The sequence below is a fragment of the Bidens hawaiensis genome, unplaced genomic scaffold, assembly GCF_021521415.1.
Source record: "Bidens hawaiensis isolate Kalapana, Puna unplaced genomic scaffold, B.hawaiensis_p1.1 tig00001206_1, whole genome shotgun sequence".
In the NCBI taxonomy this organism is placed as follows: domain Eukaryota; kingdom Viridiplantae; phylum Streptophyta; class Magnoliopsida; order Asterales; family Asteraceae; genus Bidens; species Bidens hawaiensis.
In genome coordinates this window covers 2,102,167-2,124,859 of record NW_027491069.1, presented here as the reverse complement: position 1 = coordinate 2,124,859, position 22,693 = coordinate 2,102,167, and the positions used below count along the sequence as shown (strand labels likewise).

The following is a 22,693-nucleotide window of genomic DNA, read 5'->3' as shown; positions in this document are numbered from 1 at the left end:
ATAGAAAACGAATCAAAAATCATAACTAATTGTGATTATAAACCGCGGCTGACCTAGGTAATTAAACTACTATATAAGCACAATGAAAACTCAATTAAACTCGCTCACACCTTCCTTACAATCTTGCGACCTAAAGCCCTAACTCAATTGCAAACTACGTAGCCGTCAGGACCTGCTTTCAACCCAAGCTCAGGCCGCGACTGTTTGTTGTTCGTTAACCTGCAATCCGCAACGATAAACGGTAATTGATACATGGTTTATACTCGTTTCTAACCCTAAATCAATTTCGACTAACATTGAACGTTTGATGTGAATTCGAAGTTAGGGTTTATATTTGTAATTGAATTTGGTTACTGGTAGTATCTGGTTATATACTTTAAGATCTGATAAAACACACCAAACTAACACACAGCAGAGTGGCTGGTGTGTGAAAGGTTAAAACACAAGAACCGGTCCAGGGCGCGGGTTCGAACCCCCCTAGACCCGGTTTTTCATATTTAATTTATTTTTGCTTAATTCTTGGTTTTATTTTTATTATAATCATAATATAATATTAAATAAACTTTGTTTTAACGGAACCGAACCCCAAAAGTATTATTTTGCCCGGAATTTTCGCGTCATAGTTTTCTATCTATAAATGTATATAGTTTATATATTTTTATATAAATATATTTATGCATAAGTAATTAATAAAAGGATAAATAATATGAAACTTCTTTTATATAATTAATGTTTTATTTATATATATATATAATGTTTATTAATACTTAATATCGGTTATTATTTATTTAAGATCTATTTACTTGAAAATATAAGTATGGATAAAATATATATCGCCTACCAAATAATAGTATTAACACAAATAATAATAATAATAATAATAATAATAATAATAATAATCTTAATTATAATAACCACAAATAATGCATCTCCTAAAAACCCTAAACAACTTCCATTTATCAAACCGATTAAATCGCAATAATGACTAATAATATCTCATCGAATCTCAAATCGTTATTAGTTCCTTTCCTCATTTATTAATGCTATCGTTAAAAAAATAGGGCATTTTTGTTGACGTGTCTCGAAGGCTTCAACGTGATTCATCCTCATTTTTCTTTTATTATTATCTCATCCTCACTAATCCACTCACTAAAGGTAAGTAATTCACATCCCCCTTTTTACCGTTTCATATTTTGGGGGCGTTATGCGTTAATCAATTTTTCACTACAATTCCATTATTTGCATTATATGATGTTGCTCAATTAGTTATACGTGCAAATGTGACTATGTGTTTATTTTATGTTTTGGTGGTTGGTATCTCATCCTCATCCTCATTAGTATGATCATACGCCGTTGGAGTAGCTCGTTATCCATGGGATTCGAGTGAAAAGACAACTTTTATATTATTGTTATATTGGTGTTATGCTAGTTGTAATATTTCATATTATCGCAAGGAATTGGCATTTTTATATTATATGTATTCAAAAACCGTGATTACTTGCTCAACTTTTATGTTGACAAACTATGTATTTTCCCGCATGGCGCAGGTAGCTATATTGGATGAAGAATCAAGGGATTAAAGAGTAGTTGGACCTTAGGATGCATGATGAATAATTAAAGACTATTTATTTCTTTTTATTTAATTGTTATGTTTATTTTTATGAGACAATGTTTGTGCCTTTGTGTACTTGAATAATATGAATTTAATAATTTAGATATTGACACGTGGATTTATTTTAGTGTCTTTTGAGCTATGATACAATTATGTCACGCCCCGGCATATTCCGCCGTAGGTTGGGTTGTGACAAAACTAAATTACACATAATTAATCAACTATAAGTAATTAATTTAATTAAGTTAACTAATAGGTAAATACTTAGGTATCTTGTATGTTACTTATAATATATTGATTAGATTTGTTTAATGATGATTCTCATGATCTAAATGATTGATTTCATGGTCACAATCAATTATGTGCTCTCGGGCTTCCCAAAGCCAAGGCAGACAAGGTTTTCACCTCTTTGGTCAAGGGGCTAAATCAGTCACCCCTTGTGCATGCTATCACTACCAACCCAGCAATTTACTCCAAGTGGGTGTTGGATTTCTAGGCGTTTGCAAAGGTTGCTGATGATGCTTTGTCATTTACTACAAAAGTGGCTGGGAAAGAACTGACCATTACTGAAGGGGATATTAGACGGGTTTTAAAGATCACAGACGAGCCAGATTACAAGTATGAGAAGGGAGACAGGGCTAAGTTGGAAGATTTTGTAACCCAGATGGGTTATGACACTGAGTGGAGAAGTCTGGAAAAGAAGCACCTCCCGCCATATTGGAGGTTTCTTTTTCACATCGTCACTCACTGTTTTGCTGACATTCGTGGAGGTTATGACAGCATGAGGGTTGACTGGGTGCGGATTATGTTTGCCTTGACCACTATGGAGAAGTTCAATTATTCAAGGAGATTGTTTCTATGCATGATAGCCAACGCAAATACTGACTCTAAATGGCTAATGTACCCGAGGTTTGTGCAGATGTTGCTGGATGACATGATACCCGACGTTCCCCGGCCACCATCAAAGAAGGCTAAAGACAAAAAGTCGCTTCTCGTGCCATATCATGTGAATGAAATCAAGTCGTCGATTTTTGGTGTTTTGTTGAGCACCAAAGGCAAGGGACATCAGTACATGGGACCAAGACCAGGTCCTAAGTTCGGGTTGTTTGAAGAAACAGAGCCTGCTGGGGATGAGGCTTCCGTTGAAAGTGGTGAGATTGCTGAACCGGAGCCTGAGGTTGATGCTGAGCATGCTGACTCATCTGATGAGCCAGCTGAAGAAAGAACGAAAGCCAAGCATGATTTGAAAAGGAAGGCTACTAACAAGCCTTCTGTTGGTGCCTCTTCTGGTAAGGGCAAGGCAATGGAAGAAGAGGAGGAGGAGGAGCAGCCACTTTTGAAGCATATCAGGAGACTTGGGGACTCCAAGAAGGCTCCCAAGCTCATTGTCAAGCTTCCCTCTACAGGTACACCCTCTGACCCACCTGTAGTTACACAAGAAACCATAGCCAAAGCCCTTAGGGACCTAGACGTGGCCAAGATCCAAATTCCAGCCTATAGGAAACCCAATTCTAGAAAGAAAGCCAAGGCCAAGAAAGCCAAAACCATGCTTCATGATTCACCCGACTCCTCACCAGAACCTTCACCAATAGACCAACCTATCTCAACCTTCCTACCACAAATACCACCCTCACCACCTCAAGACCAACCACAAACCTCCCCACCACAATCTCAACCACAACCAACTACACCTCCCGAACAACCAACTCAAACTGAGCCTGAGCCATCCCAAACTACAACACCACCCACACAACCAACCACTGAACCCACATCCTCCTCAATATTCACATCATCCATATTTATCTCACCAATACAAACCACTAGCCTTTGGAGTCAAACCGTTATCACCTCCCCACCTACAAAACCTCCACCAGCCTTAAACTTAGAACCTATACCATACACACCTCTTCTCTCAATACCTCTCACCTCAACACCACCCACATCCACAACCTCACCTCAACCAACCCAATCCATTGTTCTACCTACCCAGACAACCTTGCCACCCACCCTGTCCATGACCCCACCATCCACAATCTTCTCACCAAAACCCATAACCAAGGGGAAGTCTTTGACGCCTCCAGTCTACGCCGGTCCTATCCTCGATAGGATCGTCGCACTGGAGGAATCAAACGCAAAAAGGGCCAAACGTGAAATGGTGCTCCTCCACATTCATCAAAGATATGAAGAAAACGGAGATTAAGGATGAAAAGGAGAAACAGCAGTTAAGGGCAAGGGTTCGGGAGTTGGAGGAGCAGAAAGAATTAAACGAGGCTAAATTTGAAAGTCAACGCCTCCTTATCAACACACTCCACACCCGAGTGCAGAATCAACATTTACTGATGGACCATGAAGCCACTAAAAATGCTAACCTGAGGGCAGATCACTCGAAGCCTGATGATAGAGTGGCTACACTTGATATAAATCTACCCTCTTCCACTGCTCTTCAGAAAAGCTTGTTCAAGAAGATTGATGATACGGTGACAAAGTGGGATGTCGAAAAAGAGGCCATCAACTCCAGGGTCTCTGCTCTTGAAGGTCAGCCGAACTCATCTGAATCTGTCAACGCACTTACTGCTGAGAATACACAATTTAGAGCTCAGATTGAGACCATTCAAGCAAAACTGGTTGAGCAAGAGTGTATCAATAAACACCAGTCAAAACTCAACGAAGAATTCACAAGCAAGCATCAAGCAGCCTCTGATCTGATGGGTATACATGATAATGACTTCCATGGGCTGGAAGACAGGCTGGATGCTAGATTCAAGAACTGGAGAAGGTCTAGTGAGACCTCTGGAATTGGAGGATCACAACCTACCGCGGGACCAAGTGTGGCCCTGCGAGGAGTTCAAGTTGTTGGATTGGAGGGCGAGGCAACTGTTGGTCATATTGTACAACAGGTTGGCCAAGCCGTAAGTGGAGTGAGTACCAGCTTGGGTCCTGCACAACAGGTAACCCCTCAGGCTCAAGCTGGTGATGAAGATGAAGGTAATGATGGTGAAGATGATGAAGACGAGGACGAAGGTGACAACGTCCATGATAGCTTTGATGAGGATGATGATGATGATGAAAATGATGGTGGTGGTAATGGCCGAGACAGAGGAGCCAGTGCAGCAGGAGGTGGAGGTGGAGATAACACTCAATCACATCCACATGATCAAGAACACGTACAAGACCCTGCTGCACATGACTCGGCCAGCAAAGTCAGGGAGGCAGACTCAAAGATTGCTGATATGTATGAAGAGTTGTTTCCTAAAGACGTTTTTGCAGGTAATGTTGCAGGGATGATGGATGATTTTATTGAAGCTGGGAAAAGCTTGGGAGACTTAATAGCAGGAACAGAGGAGGCAGTAGACACAACTGACGACTACATCAACTACTTGCCGAATCCTGACACGCCACCAGCTCAAGCTTCAGAAGCTCCTGCAACAGATCCCGTATCCGATCCAGCCACAGACTTGACACACGAACCACCAAAGAAGAAGAGAAAGACTCACATTGTGTCAAGTCGTGCATGTGCCCGCTTGCTCAACTACCCTTATCATGACGACTCGCTGACTGTCTATGCGAAGTACAATAAGAGGAACAGCGTTTGGGCCATTCGTAGATACAATGGAGATCTCATTTACCTAACCCATCATGAGCTGAAGCCATTGCCAGAACTTGACATCAATTATCTGAGAAAAGCTATGGGCCGAGGAGAGTATGATGATACGTTGGAAGGCTGGGTCAAAACTCATCTTCATCAGTAATCAAAAGTGGGATACAAAGATTTTGAAGTGAATAAGGGTCGCCAGTACAAGAACCCAAGAGAGATCGACCCAGCCACCGGAGAGCCACGAACCATGTGGAGATACAAGGTGCCAAAAGACTATCACAAGATATACCATGGTGAGCCCTATGTTCCCAACACTCTCCGAGATTTTATTGGTTGGGAATTTGATAATACAACCGGTGAGGCCGTCATCCACTGCCATGACATGCACGAGATACGGGTGTTTGATGAGCATTAGCTGATGGGACTACACATTGAGGATGTGAAGAAGCTCTACAACTCACCGCTGGGAACCGTCGAGGATATCGGTCGTTAGAACACCGACGGGATAGTTGAAGCCTTCAACAAGTTCGTCCGAAGACTTGTTGAGCTTCCACTAACCAAGGATGAATGTTTTGTTTACGACACCGACGGGTTCCAATACTAAAGACTATAGGGAGATTGTTAGGTCCCTTTTTGTGTATTTAGTCTTTTATATTGGTTCGTTTATGTAATTGGGCCGTTTGGCAACTTTTGTATGTATTTGGGCATTAGATGTTATTTTGTATGTATTATGCCCAAGGGAAATGGCCCAAAGGAAACTATGTAAATAAGCCCATTGCGCATTGATGATAATGACATGCTTCTCATGCATGCTCCTCTATAAATAGGGAACATGCCATGAGAAAGAAAAACCTTTTGCTAAAATCTCCAACACACACATACTTACTCTTTCTCACTTGTTCTTACTCTCTCTCTCTATACCCGAAATAAACATTCTCAAGATCCGAGACCTCTTAGGTGACTTAGTGTGATTTCCGCTAGCACTAAGTTCGGTTGATCCAAGACACGTTGTTAGATCCACCCGCTTTGGGGCCTACACCTTGAACGCCTCAATACACACACACACACACACACACACACACACATATATATATATATATGTATGTGTGTGTGTGTATGAGAGGGAGGGAGGGAGGGAGAGAGAGAAAAACATATGGCCCACCATTTATACCCAAAGGCGCCGGTCGTTCCAAAGCTGCCCCCTTCTCCCCGTGCCTTAGCGGTGTGCCGTGCCTTCCGCCACAAGGCCACCCCATGGCGGACCGCCAAGTTGAATTGCCAAATCTCAACTCAATCATACTGAAAATTGGTTATTTTGAGATTTTGACTTGTTGACAATGGCTAAACATGTAAAATATAAAGAACATCTATATAGCTACAGAGGGAACATGTCAAGGGAGAAAAAAAATCCGCTTAAAGCGTATTTAACCTAATCATTTTCTTTAGAAAATTAGATTATTATCTAAGAGTATATGCTTTGTAATCATATATTTTAATATGCAATTATAAGAGATAATGGCACTTGTTCTTGGTGCAAACATCTTGAAACATCTAGCATCATGTGTCGTCATCTTTAAATGGTTGTATCCATCAAGTATTTTCTTATCTCATGAATTTGTTGAACTTTGTTTAATATTGTTAAAATATGTACTGCATTCTTTCAATTGGTATCCAAAAGGTATGTGGGCTTATAAATGTTTATTTTGTATATTGTGTATGGGCTTATGCTAATTAACGGGCCTGATGGAACTATGAGAGATATGGGCTTAAGTTTGATGTTTATAGCTGGTGCACCTAAAAAGGGAAATAAAAAGAAAGAACAGGGTTTACATCTGATCTGAGTCTCCATTATTCATCAATGAAGGGTTCTATCACTCAATATCAATATTGAAGGGTCAATCTACATCAAATCTACTAGAGCGATCATCAGATGTTCGACATTCGGGTTTTATATCAAAACGGTTATCTTTCATACTCGTCCGGATTAGGTCTTGTTTCGGTTTTACGATCTAAGGTTTCCAATTGTATTATTGATCGTCTCTTTCGTGTTCTTGAGCGATTATAATCATTCATCACAATGAAGATTGATGTTATTGTTTGTTAGTTGTTGCCTAGATCGTTTAGTTGATTCCATTTGTATTATGGGTTTATCCTTGCAAGTAACAAGAAGATTTTAAGTTTGTGACATGGTATCAGAGCGATAGTGTGACATTCGTCAATTTTCGATTCTTGTTCGTATTGTAAACCCGACCCGTTGGGTCGTTTCGATGTATTAAATATTTTAATAAAGTGATTTCCGACATTTAATGTTCTTTATTCGTTGTTCGTTGTTATGTTATAAATTCCCAAACCTTAACTTTAATCGAGCCACACGAGTAAAACGCATAAATAATCCAAAACCGAAGACTTTATAATATAAAGTTTGGGCAAAAAGTGTAAACTCTAAAAACTTATTATAGCTTTAAATGTATTAAACTTCATTTAAAATGTTTATGAAACTGCAGGGTCCAAAGTGTAAATAATATTTAAATTATATTATTAAATTAACCCAAACCCTACCCGCCCCCCCCCCCCTCCTTCCTACCCCGTTTTTCCAGCCGGCCACCGGTGGCGGCGCCGGCAAATCCCAAACAACCTCTAAACTCTAAAAATTGACCCGAAAAAGTTGTTTAACGCGTTTCATCATCAATATTACACGGTAATCAGCATATTAATTACCTCATAACAAACTTATTCGCGAATCAAATCCCACGACACTCGCCGGATTTTACGGGAATCAAAATTAATACAATTAACGCGTATACACTCCTATGACTAGTATAAATACACCACTAACCTGTAACTAAACTCGCTCACACCTCTCAATCACTCTCAATTCTCTTTATTCTGGTCGCGTTCTTAAACCCAAGTTCGGCTCCGGCGAGTCCTTGTGCTCCGTCAATTCAACACGTATTAAGGTATTTGTTATATGTATTTGATTAGTTTTGATCCAATAAAAAAAACCTTATACTAATTTAAACACACATGAAACAGAAACTGAGATTGAATTCTTAAGGTTTTGAGATGAAGATGATGAAGTTAACAAGTTTTTATATATAACTTTTCTTATGTCAAAACTGAAATGTTCTCATGGTTCAACCGATTAAACTTGTTACATCATAACCATGAGACCCGGGTTCGAAACCCGGGTCATGCTTTTTTGTTATTAAGGAACCTGTGTACTATTGTTATTCTTATTAACAAAATCTATATGAAACAGTTATTATATTTAAATGTCAAGAACCAAAATATAAACGAATATGCAGTCTAGCTCAGCTGGTTAACACATGATATTACATCACCAAGACCCGAGTTCGAAACACATTTTTTTATATATTATTTAATTTCATATTATTAATATTAATTAACCTTTTAATCAAGTAAAAATCAAAATATATTTATAAAAACCTTTTTAAAATAAATAAAAATTATGTAAACTAACTATAAAATATACCTCACCATTTCACACTTAAAAACCGAGTTTTTCGTTTTCGTAAACCGTAACTAAAAATCCTTTAATAAACGTAAGGTAAACTTTAAATTCCTAGAAATCGTTCCGTTAACGCAATAATTATAATTATGACTTATAAACAATAGTTCAAATATATCGAACGTTAAACTTCATTTTTCCGCCATTAGAATACTTAAATTATGTTAATAACCGATCTTCTGTTAAGACATAAATAATAATATTATAATCAAAGAATAGAAATAATATAAAATGTTCATTACAAGTTTTACAATAAATACAATCCCGTAAGGTTATCGATTGAGTCTTGTTTCTATCTATTTTAGTTGGTATTGATCACATGCTTCGGTTTTCGTGACATATTCGGTTGTTGCATTCTTCAACGCTTTCAAGCTTCTTTTATTACCTTAGTCATAAGGTGAGTTTCTCACAACCCCCTTTTAAACGTTTTTATATTTTGGGGTAGCATATGTATCTTATTACAAATTCAATGTATTACGATTTCGCTTACAAACTACAATTCACTATATGGACTTGTGTGTTACTTGATTACTTGCTCGAATATTACTTGCACGATTGGGAAGCCTCATTAAGTATGATCATACGCCCCCCCTTTGCACTCCGGTCCATTTGTATCGAGTGGAAAAGTGCCTCATTATCCAAGTACGTTGGTTGTTACCAATTGGAAAGGACCTTACTTGCGCGATTATCCAAGTACGTTAGTTGTACCAACTGGAAAGGAGTTACTTGCTCGTTTATCACATGTCTATGAATTGTATGGTTTTTATGTACGTATTTAAACTGTGGAAACTCACCAGCTATATTTATAGCTGACCATATTTTATACATATGTTAGAGGTACCATGGTTAGAGGTTGAAGTATTGAAGACACTTAGGTTACTTAGGGTATTTCAATAAAAGAATTATTGTTATGGTTATGTTTTGGTTGAACACTCGGGCGTTTCCGCTTAAGCCGGGTGTTACAGATAGGCTCTTGATTTACCAATGTCTCTTGATTCTGGTCTAATTGTCAATTAGGGTTCATCATGTGAGAAGCCCTAATTCTTCAATTGCACTCTGATTTTAAAATTAGTATTATGAAGTCGACGGTGCTGGTTTTCTGAGAAGATGAATGTGCTTATTATTGGCTGATCGATCTTGTTTATGATTATTCCGCTGCAATTTCATTTGGTTCTTATTGATAAGTCGAACAACAAGATTGTTTTGTATGTTGGGGCTTTCATTGTACATTCTGTTCTTGACGAAAAATAAAGTCATCTTCATCTTTAGAATTCGTGTACATTTGTTTTGTCTCTCTCAGTCCCTCACAAATTTGTGTTTGATCATCTTTGATTCGAGTATCTATGAGAGTATAGGTTACATTTTCTAAAGGTTTGGTTGTATATTGTTGTTTCTTCGAGAGTTTTTTTTATACCAAGTATATTTGTTTGTTGGTTAAAAAAGACATAGGCTGAAGACTGATATGAGAAACTTTGGAGTAAATTAACTTGTACTCTTTGGTCTAGGTTTGTAGCACCTAGTGTATATTAAACCGGGCCAGGCACACTTCATGGTTGTTAATGAGACACAATTATAGTCGTTTTGACCTACTTAGACTGGATTCTTGTATTCATTGGGTCTCTTGATCCACAAGTGGTTCTATAGAAGATGCTGTTCATGTGATGGTGAATTGTTTTTTGTGTGTATCGAGTTGAAAGTGCCCTTGCAGCTAATCTCATCAATCTGAAGTCTCGGGTCAATTACACGATGCATATGCCATCTAAGCGCAGTGCATTAAGGGTGTGTCTATAATGCAAGTACTACGCATTTTTCCTGGTCCAACCCAACTTGTATTGGGATGGTAATGGATTATTGCAAATTCTACCAGTGAAGGTTTGCGGATAGTCTTCCAGCACTGCATTATGGTTTCATGAATCATCAGCAGTTGTGTGATGGAAGGGATGGTCTCTAGCAACTGAGTACTTCTCGGGTGTACTCTGAACAGATTCTTGCTTTGTTTCCATGAATTTCCTTTATTCCACCACACAAATCAATTGATATTAAAGAATTAAGAGGGAGGGTTTATAGTATGGCCAAGTCTTTGATATCTCAATGGTATTTTCTTAAAGAATCTAAACGTCTTCTTCCTGGTTCACAATGGCATTTAAGGTGTAAGCCGGAGTTCAGGATTACACTATAAGTGGTTTTTTTTATCCTCCTGATCTATTTGTTAATTTTTTGTGCTTTGTTGGTTAACTTGGCTATCAAATTGTTCTTATATTTTTTGTTCATTGAACTAGTTTACTACTTTACTGTTATGTTTTTAATTGTTGCTGAAAGTTTTGTAATTGCAGATGAGAAACTGCAGTAATGTTACTGTTTTACCAAAATGATAGGTTTCTAAATCAAAGTTGAATATATTCTGTTGTTTAAGGATGAAAAAAGGTTGACTTATGTTGTGTTTTTTTCTTAATTGTGCAAATCTTGATGTGTCTGTGTGTTAATAATATAATTATAATATGTTCCTTTTGTCTGATCTGTGTTGTATTTGTTTCATCTATTTGATGGAACAAAAGATTTGAGGTCTGTTTTGTTTTTCATCGTGATCAGCCGAACCTGTTCAGATATTAAGCTTTTTTGGTTCAGTATGATTGTCAAAAGTTTAGCAAAGAAATAAAAAAGGTTTTTTACCAAAGAAAACAAAATTTTACGTTTTTCCATTATTCATAAAATAGCTCATAATGTCTTGATTGTTTTTTATGAGAGTCTTCATTTTTTTGCTGACCCTTGAATCAATAACTCTAGTTAAGACTAGGATGAGCATGCTATCATCTGTTTTGGTTAGATTGATCCTTATTTTCTTCATGCTAGTTTTTATTCTTCAAATAAGATTTCTAAATAAAATAAGTAATAATAATAATAATAATAATAATAATAATTTTTCGTATGTGATCTTAATATGGTTTAGATTGTCTTATTTATTCTTAATTGGGGTTTTGTATTAGTTTCTCTCTTTAGTGGGTCCTTTATTGAGTTTTTCTTTTTTTGGTTGACTGAGTCTTTAAAAAAAAAAGTAAATAAAAAAATTCTTAACTTGTTTAATAAAATCATGTTTATTCTTGTAATTTTAGCACATTAAGTTTTGCATAAGTGTTTTCTTGGTATTCATGTTTTGTTATCATGTTTTGCATAAAAGTTCTTACGTTTTTGGTCAAAGTTGTTAATTTGATTGAATATTGGTTCTTGTTAATTGAAATGTGGTTTGTTTTTTAACTATATGCATTTTCGAGTTATTCTTGAATGTTGTCACAACCTTGTGTCATTCTTGTATGTGAGAAATGCTTTATATCTAGAATGTGAAATCTTAAATTTTATATCCAAAGTTTGTTAAAAGGTCCAGTTTGTAAGCTGTAAGTTTTTTTTAATGAAATTGTGGCTGGAATTGCCGCCATGATCGGTTCTCATTGTTGATTGCATGGTCTTCATGACTATGTGTCATGGTTGTAGGATCTTGTAAACTTTGTTCTTTGGTTGGATGAACTGTGTGGTTCATATATTTTAACCAGTTATATCTTCAAGATTGTTCTTGATTTTTATGGCCTTGTTGTTTTTCTCGTGTGAGATGTTTTATGTTGTAAAATCTTGTGATTTTTTGTATAATCAGAAGTTAGTTTTTTTGCTGTAAAATTGTTGTCAGATTAAGGGTCGTGTGATTATTATTATCAGACTTGTTTTTGAATCTTATGATTCGGTATTTCTTGTGAAGTTGTAAAAGTTTTTGCTTGATTCGAATTAGTCTTTACGTTCTTTTCAAGTTCTCTTCTTATATGCTTGTAAAGTTGTAAAAGTTTTTGATCATGTCAAATTAGTCTTTAAGTTCTTCACATATCTTGTTTTCAGACACAATTCTGAGTTCTTTAAAAGCTGTGTGGCTTTTATTTTCTTATCAGATATGTTTCTGGTAATTTTGTGGAAACATATGATATTTTTTTTGGTTGTTCAGAGTTTTTTAAAAGCTGTGTGGCTTTTATTTTCTTATCGGATATGTTTCTGATAATTTTGTGGAAACACATGATGTTCTTTCTGTCTTAATGAGACTTTGTTCTTTTTTCTCTTTCTGTAGTGTTACAGAAAGTTTGTATATGTCTTATGACATGTCTTTTGTTTGGTCAGAATTGAGTCTGATGTGTCACATATTTGTTATACAATCATATAATTCTGTGATAATTTGAATTTTGTGTATGATTGTATTTTTCATGTAGTGTTTACTGCATGTTATGGTATATCATGTGGTATTATTTGTATTTGCTATTTTTTCAATGGTGAATACAAAGTTCATTGTTGATAAAAGATTTATTTGGAATGATTGAATGACTATGTTTGGTGAAAAATTCTATTATTAAAGGTGTTAATAAGTTGTTTTGTGATTGTTGGGATTGAAGCTAACTCGTGAAATTGGAGCTGAATTCCATGGGTTCACGTCTTGGCTTAGGCTTCTCACACCCGCCACACGTATCCAGGTGTTCTGATTTATATGTAAGTTCATTACCAATACCAAGTTGTAATTTTTCAACTTATCATCATAGTTTGATTAAAATTTTTTCTCAAACGTTGTTAGTCATGTTATTTTTTGTTTTAAAAGTTGTGTTGAAAATAAATAAACCAATTTTTAGAAGTATTTTTTCTTTAAAGGTATAGGTACGTTTCCACTGTTTTTGTGTGTATCATATTTTTACCTTTGATTTCTTTGATTTAAAGGCTTGTGTCTTTTTTTGTTAAAATTGGACTTAACTGATATCTTGTAACACCAAATATATTGGTCTTAACTATATTTGTTAGTTGAATCTATACTGGTTTGTTACAAAATTAGTTCTATGTATTATGAAGAAATTTCTAAAAGTTTTCTTTTGTTTTTCAAAAGAATAAAGTGTTTTAATTGTTGATAAAGGAATATCTTTGTTGAATATTCAATTGTTTATTAAAAAAGGTTTCTAGATTTTTTGGAAATTGTTTGAAATATAAATACTTTAGTTCAAAAGATACCTAATATGCTTTTCTTATAATTGATTGCTTATAAGTCAAATGTGCATTTAAATCAACATGCTGTCATGTAAAGATTGCTACTTTTTTTTTTTGATTATTTGGATATCAAATTGAGGAGGGGTGTTAAAATATGTAGTGTATTTAAATTTGTATCCAAAAGGTATGTGGGCTTATAAATGTTTATTTTGTATATTGTGTATGGGCTTATGCTGATTAACGGGCCTGATGGAATTATGAGAGATATGGGTTTAAGTTTGAGGGCCTGATGGAATTATGAGAGATATGGGTTTAAGTTTGATGTTTATAGCTGGTGCACCTAAAAAGGGAAATAAAAAGAAAGAACGGGGTTTACATCTGATCTGAGTCTCCATTATTCATCAATGAAGGGTTCTATCACTCAATATCAATATTGAAGGGTCAATCTACATCAAATCTACTAGAGCGATCATCATCTGTTCGACATTTGGGTTTTATATCAAAACGGTTATCTTTCATACTCGTCCGGATTAGGTCTTGTTTCGGTTTTACGATCTAAGGTTTGCAATTGTATTATTGATCGTCTCTTTCGTGTTCTTGAGCGATTATAATCATTCATCACAATGATGATTGATGTTATTGTTTGTTAGTTGTTGCCTAGATCGTTTTGTTGATTCCATTTGTATTATGGGTTTATCCTTGCAAGTAATAAGAAGATTTTAAGTTTGTGACATTAATATTAGCAATATATTTTCAGTTAATTGATGAGTTTATCCCTTACTAATTCTGGACTTATTTATCCTTTAATCTTGGCTAATTAAATAAACTAATAATAACTTTAACCTTAATAAAATATTGTAGAATCTTAGGCTAGTTTCTCGTATCGAGTCAAATCGTGCAACAGGCTTTTGGTAGCAAACTAGATCCTTCCCGGGGCTTCTGAAACCACAAGCCAGATCCGACATAGGCTTTTGGTATAGAACCCGATCCGTATGACAAGTTACCAGTAATGCTCCAGATCTGGTGAAAGGGCTTCTAAGTTTTAGCTAGATCCTTAGGGAAGCTTTTGGTATCTTGCTAGATTCAACGGAGATTAAGGGTTAATTTATTAAAATAAACAAATTAGAAAAACCAAATGACCGTTATTATTTACTTGATCACTAAATAACTTAAGTATGGTCGGTAACATCGCTGAGTTACGGATCTCGTAATAAATGGTCTATGTTATAGCTATGATGTGCTGAGAAATATACTTTAAGAGATTTATAAAAGAACTATTAACAGAATATGGACTTAACCAATCAACGATACAAAACCGTTAAATAATAGAGACTCCAACTAATCTTTAGATAGGGGGTGTTTACTATGCAAAATGTTTTCGAAAAGAATTGGAATTTAAATGGAATTCATTGTAATTCAATGCGATGTTTGGTTGATAAATTTATTTAAGGAATTGGAGTGCTAATAAATGTAAATTATAATATTAGACTTATCATCAAATCTCCACACCCTCCCTTGTATCGTTATTCCCATATTATGTAAATTACTAGATTAGAATTTCCTTTTATATATTATGGCAAAGCTTTGGTAAAGAAAAAAAACATGGTTTCAATATCTTACTGAATTTGATCGGCTTGAAGTCTAGAACCATATGGTTGAAGCACCAAAGTAGCAAAAACCAAGGTTATTTTAGTAAACTTGAAACATCCCAATGGAATCAGTGTTTTGAAACCCGGTCGGACCGGGACCCGGTCCCTATACCGGGCCGGGTCAGTGTATTTTGGATGTTTCTAAAAACCAGGCCGGGTTTTACGGGTGGCGGTCGGCCCGGACCGGTCGGACCGGTTGACCCGGCGGGTGGACCGGTAAAACCCATTTTTATTAAATCCAAAATGAAATGTGCATGTCAGGATTCAAATTTGGGTCATCTCAGAGATAGAAACTTTAATAATTACCTCATAGGCCAACCAACCAAGCTTCATTGATGTCTCTGTTGATCAAACATAAGTCAAATATATTTAAAAAACAATGTATAAAACATAAATAAACATTAAAGGTTGTTATTATTATTATTTTTGGTTATTATTATTTTTTATATGTATATGAATTATATATATATGTAAATATATATTTAAATTATTTATGACGTCATCCGGGTCAAACACCGGTTCGCCCACCCGGGTCGGTCCGACCTTTGACCAGATAAGGTGTCCGGGTCGATGTCCGGGCCGGGTCTGAAAACATTGAATGGAATGTTTTTAGTTCCATGATTAAGTGTTTGGAATGTTGAAATCCATTTAATGGTGGAGTTAAATCCAAATCCAATTCCATTTTTGCTAATCAAACATAGATTTCTCATTGAATTAATTCCAATTCCATACTCAATTCCCACGACTTCCACAAACCACACAGACCTTAAGTAAAACTGAGGGACTGAGAAGTATCCTTGATGGGAGCTCCCTTTCACTTTATTACAAAAAGATAAATAAGAAAACCATGCTTAAAAGAGTAGTTTTGCGGTGATTGGGATTTGTTTGCAACACCCCATTCTATGCCAATACCGTCTAGTGGGATTGTAATTTAAGAACTTTGGACTTTATTCAAATATAATGGATGGCTTACTTTAATTTCAACTCTCGTGATAGTGACACATCAGCCCTAACTAGGTTGGGGTGCTACACGATTAACTCTACTCAAAGCGATAACTGTTTCACAAGTTTATTCAAGATGACTACTTCACAAGTTCAAGCAACCACCACACAATTAAGTTACACAAATTTCAGGTGATGATCAACTTTCAGACACCTTAACGCCAAACCACTACCATAACCACGTTTTCATAATCTTTTGTTAAAAATTGGTTCTCTCACGGTCGTCCATCTCGCAGAGAGATATTAGTGATAAAACCAATTTCCCTCCCAAACAAATAAAGTATCTTGTACTTTCAATTATGTTATTTTTTGATAGAATAATGTAGTTACTATTCCTCCTATATTGTTGTGGTCAACTCTCCGCTATAGGCAAGTGTATGTATTTATTCTCCTAATTGTTGAATGAGAAAATCAAACGGTTGAATTTCTTCATGCTGGCACGGTCTCTGGGTGACCATAATCTATGCATGACGTATAGTAATCTTATACTTTAATATGTTTTAAAAATAAATACAAAAGACCAACTAGCTACTCTAGAAAAAGTAAAAGAAAAACATGAAAAGTTATACCTTACCGATCAGTGTGCAATCTTGTTATCTATAAATAGCATTTATATATTTTGCACTCGTTCATAACTTTTGCATATTATGAAAGGCATGCAAGTTAATTACCCAATTTTATTTCTAACCGGAGGATCTTTGGCCCCCCTCTTGTTTGCATTAATATTATCATTCTCTTATTTGTGCGTCCCTTCACTTGCAACCACTCGACCGACAAATGAAGCATCTGCTCTTTTGAAATGGAAAGCCAGTCTTGATAAACAAAGCCAATTATTTCTTTCATCATGGGTTGGAAGCAACCCGTGCCATGATAATTGGATCAGAATTGGTTGCAGTAACAGTACTCCAAGTGTTGTAATAAGCATTAAAATTCAATTCTCAAACCTATCGGGTACACTTGACGATCTTGATGTGTGGCCATTACGGAATCTTGAATCTTTTGTTCTTTCTTTTAATTCTCTCTATGGCCACATTCCTTCTAACATTGGGAACATGTCTAAACTCAAATATCTTGACCTTTCCAATAATAACTTCACAGGGGTGATTCCATCAGAGATAGGAATGCTAACATCTTTGCGTGGGCTTTATTTAAACGTAAACCTTCTTACTGGCCATATCCCAGATGGCATAGGTAACATCACAAACTTAACTGATCTTTATTTGCATGATAACCACCTTACTGGTATTATCCCAAATAGTATCGGTGCCCTCAAAAACTTAAAATTGCTTCTTTTACAAGACAATGATCTCACCGGACCCATCCCTCCAGAAATAGGGACAGTGGGTTCGTTCAAGATCGGAACACTTGACCTCTCTTCTAATAATCTAATTGGAGTCATTCCTTCATCAATAGGAAATTTAACTAGTCTGTCTTACCTTTATCTGTATGGTAATAACCTTTCTGGATCCATCCCACCAGAACTTGTTGGGGCTAAGGATCTACTAGATCTTGAGATCGGCAAGAACCTTATCACCGGTACCATTCCAATTACCTTCCGAAATTTCAGTAGGCTGGAAAGGATCTACTTTAGTGATAACCGCATCTCGGGGTCCATTCCCGATTATTTTACAAATTACACTCAGCTTAGAGACTTAAACTTAGCTGATAACAATTTCAATGGCTATATACTGTTGGAAGATTAAGCAAAGTGTGTGTGAATGAATGTCTCAAAATAATAGTGGTGAAACTTTGTCCCACATCGGTTAAGAACAAAATTGAGAATGGTTTATAAGATGCCATTCTGACTTTACATTTGAAAATTTGTGATGTGTTTCACTACAACTCCTACCCGCTCATAGAGGAGGGTGGTGCAAATTTGGGTTTCCTGACTAAAAATATATCTAACTCGTGTGTGCACGCATGAATGCAGCTTTGAAAACCAATGACCATTATTGTGATTTTTTATTATTATTATTTTCAGTTTTTTTCGGTTTCATATTCTGCACTAATGACCATTATTGCATTTTAATGGTCATTATTGAGTTGAATACAGTTATGGGTTTTATCATTATAAAACCAGGCCATATGCAGTAGTTTTAGACGCACCGAAAACACACAGCTCTATCTTCTCTTCTCTCTGCAGCACACCACGGCTGTTTTCGAACCGGTGTACCCTGGGAACAGACCGCGAATCTGTTTAAGGGAATTGTGTCAAACACAAGCCCGGTTCAATCTTTCACGTTTATTAATTCTGGTTTACTGTTACAGGTTAATACAGGATTACCAACATATACCACCTGAATTGGGTAAGAGAACAGCCCTTGTTCAATTGAACTTGTTCATGAATAATCTTATAGGTCCTATTCCTCAAAATATTAATTAATCTAACTAAGATGGAAGTGTTCTCTGTGGCTTTGAACATGTTCTCTGGTCATTTACCAAACATCTTCTGTCTTTCCGGACTTCTTAAACAGTTTGGTGTCGCCAACAACTTCTTCTCGGGTCCTGTACCAAAGAGCTTTAAAAATTGTAGCAGCTTAAAAAGAGTTCGGCTTGACGGAAACCAGCTGACTGGAAACATCTCGGAAGATTTTGGGATATATCCGGAGTTGGTTTATATGGATTTGAGCAACAATAATTTCTATGTTGAAGTGTCTAGTAAGTGGGGGCATTGCCCTAATTTAACTAGCTTACATATATCTAACAACAATTTGTCTGGAAAAATATCTTCAGAGCTAGGAGGAGCAACACAATTAGTCGAGCTTTATCTCTCATCAAATCACTTAGTTGGTGAAATCCCAAAGAGCTTTGAGAGATTAAGCTCATTGACAAAGTTGTACCTAGATGGCAACCAACTATCCAGTACAATTCCTTCAGAATTGGGAAATTTGCACAACTTAGAAGCTCTTAACTTAGCAAACAATTCTCTTATCGGCCCAATAAATGAGAATATAGGAAAATTATTAAAGTTGAGGAGCTTGAACTTAAGCAGCAACAAATTTGAGGGAGTTATTCCAGTACATGTTTCCAACTTGGAAAAGCTAGAATCTCTTGACCTTAGTGAAAATAATTTGATTGGAAGCATACCTTCACCGCTTGGGGGTCTACAGATTTTGCAAACATTAAACCTCTCATAATAACCTCACAGGCTCCATTCCTTCAAGTTTCACTGAAATGTTAAGCTTAACCACAGTCGATGTGTCTTTTAATCAGCTGGAGGGACCACTTCCGAAGATGTGAGCTTTTGAAGAGGCTCCAACGGAGGCACTTGGACGCAACAAGCGGTTATGTGGTAATAATACTGGTTTAGACTATCCCACCCAAGCAAGAAATCAAGGTAATAAAAAGAAGGTTTCAAAGGTGATTCTAATCATTTTTCCTACTTTGGGATGCATGTTGCTGTTGTTTTTTATTGGCTTCATTTTCTTTTATCTCCATAAAAGAAACCCAAATGACACGGCCGTCTCCGAGGATTTAAATACCTCAGTCGAGCCGGAAAAAAAAGGCCCATAGCCTTAACGTGTAACGAAATATATAATATAATTTTTTTAAACGAGGCTTAATGTTATAACAATAAACATAGAAAAATATATTATTAAAATTAGATACCATAATAATTAACGATTAACCAATGATTCATGAAACTCTCCTAAGTCCTAACATTGGAAAAAAAATAGCTTGGTCATTGGTGGCTAGCTTGGTCAACCGTGGAGGAGCCTGGTGATTAACAATGAACCACAGTGGTGGTCGGCTAGGTTGGTCGTTGTTCAGCATTCGCAAAGAAGGAAAGAACCAAAGAGAAATTTCATCGATCGCTATTTCTTTTATTTTGCATCGGGTTTTTATTTATTTTTTTTTTTAGTTTTTAGTTTTAGTTTGGGCCCAATAATTTAAACTTAATTAAATGGATTGTGGATAAAAAATAATTTCGGGCCCAATAATTATAAGATGATAAAAAGCAATTCATATTTTATAAGTTTTATATTTTTAAATGTATATATAAAAAATATAGATAAAAAAATTTTGGCCCTAAAAATTACGTGCCCCAGCCGGCGGTCCAACCGGCGCCACCCTCCAGCTGGCCGGCAAATGATACTAATAGGACACAAGTGACAGAAACAAACCTGTTTACCATTTGGAGTTATGATGGGAAAATGGTGTATGAGAGTATCATTGAAGCCTTAGAGGACTTTGACTCGAACCATATTGTTGGAGTTGGTGGACATGGTACCGTTTATAAGGCAGAACTGTCAACAGAAGTTTTGGTGGTGAAAAAAATTCATGCCTCAGAAGATGGCGAGATACAAAATCTCAAGAGTTTTGAAAATGAGATTCGAGCACTTACAGAAATACGTCATCAAAACATTGTCAAGCTTTATGGATTTTGTTCACATTCAAGACACTCATTTTTGGTCCATGAGTTCTTGTCAGGAGGGAGCTTAAGGAATGTACTGACCAACATGGAACTAGCTGTTGAATTTGATTGGGAAAAGAGGATGATGGCTGTTAAAGGTATTGCAAAGGCCTTATCCTATATGCACCATGATTGTTCACAACCAAACATCCACAGAGACTTATCGAGCAACAATGTTTTATTTGATTCGGATTGGGTTGCTCATATATCTGACTTTGGCACAGCTAGATTATTAAAGCCAGACTCCTCGAACTGGACTTCATTTGCCGGAACATTTGGTTATGTGGCCCCAGGTACATATACCCTAAAATACGTATCGAGTGACACGGTTCAAAATCAATATTGAATCAAATTGTATTTGTTAGTTCTTGACTTGACTTTTTTTTTGGTGTGTGTGTGTGCAGAACTTGCATACACGAAGGAAGTGAATGAAAAGTGTGATGTATACAGCTTTGGGGTACTAACGCTAGAAATAATAATGGGAAAGCATCCAGGAGATTTCCTCACTTCGTCACAAAACATGGAAGGCGTATCTTGGACTGACATTCCGGATCAGCGCCTTGCTCCACCTGATGAACAAGTTGCTGATCAAGTACAAAAAGTTCTTGAGATAGCATTCTCTTGCGTGCATCAGAGCCCTCACTCTAGGCTATCAATGAGGGATATTGCTCTTGGTTTCTGCTGATAAAAGGATCAGCCGCGGAAATAACTCAAGCTTTTATCGAGCTACTTAAGGACCATAGTACTTTTATTTTCATAGTGCTCTATTGTCATATACTCATATTGTGCGTGCAGTTGTCGAAAAAAAAAATTTGATATCAACCACAAGAACATTCATGGGTCAATATTTAGGAAGATTATAAATATAACCAGTATCTTTTGAAAGCATTACTTGAAACGGCACCGTTTAATTCCCCTATGTATACAACAGATATCGTTTCATACTTCCGTTCCCATTTGTATACAACTAATATTCACGCAACTAAACCTAAACCCAATCACATGTAGCATCCGGCCCATATTAACATAAAGTTTAGACCAATAAACATTCAAATATGTATTGTCTTTTGACCTAATAAGCAATAACATAAACGAGCCCAAACATAATGGATTAGTAACTAATAGTAGAATTAGAGGTGCACAAATCGGGTATTTTCAGGAACTTGTTTCGGGTATGGTCAACAAAAGTCAAAACCGGGCCGGGAAGGAACCGGCTCCGAGTATAGTCGGGTATTTGATCAGACCGGGTTTCGGGTAGGGTCGGGTTTTGAGCGGGTATTTCTGGTTCGGGGTACGGCTCCAAGGAGAAATCATATACCAGGTCGCACCCGCGGGTTGGGTAAGGGCAGGAACCAATTCCAGACCGGGTCCAGAACAGGTTATTTTGTGCACCTCTAGGTAGAATAATTTGTATAACTTATCCACATAAATTTTAATTAATGCAATATAAGTAGAACTAGGTAGGGTTGTTCATGAGCCAAACCAAACCGACCAAGGGCTTGCTCATGTTTGAAACTGATATTGAACAACATTTTCGAGTATTTCTCGATTGGGCGTCAAGCGAGTATCCGAGCATTTTTTATTATTTTTCACTTCAAAAATTTATATAAGAAACAAGTTTAAAGTTAGATAAAATATAACTGAAAACAAATTTGCATATTTTAGACAAACTTGAAGGAGCTTTCAAGTTTCTATAAGAAAAAGAAGTTTAATGGTGGATATAATATATATTAAAAATAATGTTTTCAGACCCGGACCGAACATTGACCCGGACGTCTTACCGGGCCAAAGGTTGGACCGACCCAGGAGGTCAGACCGGACATTGACCCGGATGGCGTCATAAATTATATATATATAGAGAGAGAGAGAGAGAGAGTAAGGTTAGAATAAAAAG

General features: G+C 36.4%; 1 pseudogene across 1 annotated transcript; it reads left to right on the top strand.

Moving 5' to 3' along the window:
• The first annotated feature begins 17,032 nt into the window (after positions 1-17,032).
• LOC143564752 (uncharacterized) lies at positions 17,033-21,533 on the top strand (annotated as a pseudogene). Its single transcript, XR_013140930.1, has 4 exons — positions 17,033-18,068; positions 18,674-19,833; positions 20,472-21,092; positions 21,204-21,533. The product of XR_013140930.1 is annotated as an uncharacterized LOC143564752 (transcript).
• The last annotated feature ends 1,160 nt before the right edge of the window (positions 21,534-22,693 follow it).